The sequence below is a fragment of the Crocodylus porosus genome, unplaced genomic scaffold (genome assembly GCF_001723895.1).
Source record: "Crocodylus porosus isolate Cpor-Errol unplaced genomic scaffold, CroPor_comp1, whole genome shotgun sequence".
Lineage (NCBI taxonomy): Eukaryota > Metazoa > Chordata > Crocodylia > Crocodylidae > Crocodylus > Crocodylus porosus.
In genome coordinates this window covers 108,742,691-108,745,402 of record NW_017728947.1, presented here as the reverse complement: position 1 = coordinate 108,745,402, position 2,712 = coordinate 108,742,691, and the positions used below count along the sequence as shown (strand labels likewise).

The 2,712-nt window shown below is 42.1% G+C and overlaps 1 long non-coding RNA gene across 1 annotated transcript in view; it reads left to right on the top strand.

Moving 5' to 3' along the window:
- Positions 1 to 2,712, top strand: part of LOC109320677 — a 9,207-nt gene continuing 6,495 nt past the window's right edge. The window contains exon 1 of the long non-coding RNA XR_002103839.1: positions 1 to 458. This is a non-coding gene — a long non-coding RNA (uncharacterized LOC109320677). The remainder of the gene's footprint in view (positions 459 to 2,712) is intronic.

The following is a 2,712-nucleotide window of genomic DNA, read 5'->3' as shown; positions in this document are numbered from 1 at the left end:
GGCACTCAGCTGGCCCCCACAGCCTTACCTGGGGGCCTCCCGGGGCTGCAAGCGGCAGCAGTTTTGCTGTGCAGAGCCTAACCGGCAGCTGCAGCATAGCTCCTGGCTACCCAGCCCTGCTTTTAAGTGGCGCACGCTGCACTCTTCTGGACCTCCAGGGGTCAAAAAAAGAGCAGCATGGAGAACAACTAAACATGTGGTGTGTGGCTGTCTGGATGCGGCCGTGGAGTTCAGACCGGACAGGAGCAGGACTTGGTGCTCTGATAGGACATGTGGAGCAGTAGAGTGTGACATTGAGACTGTCTGAAATCTTTAAGCTTTCAGAATGGCAAGAAAAACAAGCGCTGCAAGCAATACTTGAAGACTTCCTGTTCTGTCAAGTCTTTCCTTATGTGGTCAGTCTGGATTGCAATCTGCTTGTGATGACTAAAGTAACAAGAGGGGTAAAAGTAGATCATGTGAGTCTGATCACATTGTTTTAACTCTGGGAAGTTGAAGCTTCCCAGTTGTCTCTGACAGGAGTGTTTCTCCATCACAAGATGGAGAAAAGTCTCCACCCTTTATTAATGTAAGCAGTTCAGAACTCTGTGAACTCTGCATCCCAGTATCCTTGTATAGAAGCAGTGTTAGCATTGGCTGGTTTTTAACACTTACATTTAAATGTATATATTTTAGGCCGGGGTGCCCAAGGGTTCTCATTACTCTGTTCTTTGGGTTTATGTCGGAGTCCATCTAAGGAGCTCTTCCCCTTTCTGCCCATGACTTGTATTCCAGCTCCTGGAGAGCAACCAGTTCCCTACTTTAATCTGTTGAACCAGACTCCTCCTATCCAAACCTCCTTTCTCTGTTCTGTAACTTTAGTCCCCTTTTATCAAGTGACTGGCTCAATCCCCAATCAAGCTGTTAGTTACTACCCCACTAGTGTTCAGCCTTTGAGAACTGCCCTGGACAACAGCAGTCTACCTCAGCAAGATGCTTTTTGAGAGGATAGTTTTATTGAATTTCCATTGCTCCTGGATGGGGGGAGGGAGCTGTCACTTAACATCTTTCACTCTCAATTTCTCTACACTTAGGAATTTCACCGTCTCAGCTAACATTTAATAAATTACCTATACTGTCACATCCATACTAAACTATGAATTTTGACGACGTAAGTTCAACTAACTCATTCGTGGAACAAGGAAAATTTTAACTAAATAGTGAAGGCAGTATATAGCACCTGATCACAGGCCACCGTGATTTGCCATTCTAAACATGCCCAACTACTCCGAGCGCTTGTCTATCTAGAAAGATGGGTATTGAAGTGGGTGCTTCTGTAATTTCAGGTGCAGGTATTGTAATCCAACTAATGCTGGATGTTTTCCATAGTTGAGGATTTAAGATTCTACTATTCTTAGGAGCCTGCAATACTGGATTTACCAAAAACTTAGCGCTAAATATTTCACTTTAAATACTGACCTTAATTTTCTGCAAGGCACTGATTACTAACATTTGTGAAAAATCTTGTTGGCTGGTGCAGAGGTACTTTGCTAATTAGTCTGCTCTCTAGTTCTAGATCTCCAGTTTGAGATTATTCTCAGATTTGATCATGGTGGTGAGTGGTAGTTCATACAATTGAGTTATGGCCATAGAATTCGTAAGTCATGATAAGCAGCTTGCAATAACATCTCTGTTTTCCTACTGGGGCAGAGAACTGTTTGTTTCATTCATGTAAAATATATGAACCTCAGCTCTTACTCATATTGATTCTTCAAGATTGTCAACTGTTTGAATGCTGCTTCTGCCATGATTGTGTAGAATTGAACACACAGCTTTAAATTGAGCTAAAAATTAGCAGAGGAAGTCCTAGCAACAAAATGGCTTAGAAATTAACTCTAATTCCCCTGCCTGCCTCCACTGAGGGTGTGCTAACAGACTTTTCCAGGCATTGCTCTATTACTTAATTCAGGCTTTCTTCCCCATCCACCCATTTGCAATACAGTATACGGAAAGTTTAGCTGCCTTCCTCCAACCAGTGAAGCCTGAAACGCATGTGTTACTTTTAATACGTAGCTTAGTATATAGCAGAACAAACATTCTTCTGGTAACTTGGCTCTAATTCAACTTGAGAACAGAGACTGACATCACTGCATTACTCACCACATTGTTACTTGTCTAACTTTACTGTTCAGGCCTGAGTTATATCCAGCATAACTGCTTACTGCAGGAAAGCTTGAATTGTAAATGGATGGTTTTCTGTGATGTTTTAAATCTGACTCGGTTGATTTTTTTTTTTTTTTTTTTTTTTAATGCTTCTCGTTGCAGGTGTTGGTGTAGCATGACTTCTGCAACAAGGAGCTGGTAGATCTTGCTTCTTTCTATCTCAAAAGGAACCTATTATTTGCAGCTTCTCAGTTGCTGTGTACTTTTTAATTTTTTTTGTATTTGAGTATGTGGGTGGGGACGAAGGAGGTTCTGTTCTTAACTTCATGTTCACCCAAGCTGGCTACTCTGAAGAACTATGGACTGTTCCTACTTCTCACTCGACTCTAGAGCTGAATGCTTGAACAGTTATTCTACATTACTTTGATCCATACCAGGATATTAATTTCTATCTGTACAGAAAGGACAGAGTGGGGAAAAGGGGGGGAGGGGTTGCGCTCTATGTTAAGGAGCAATATACATCAACCCTCATCAAGACAGAATCAAAGGATGAGGAAGTAGAAGGACTGT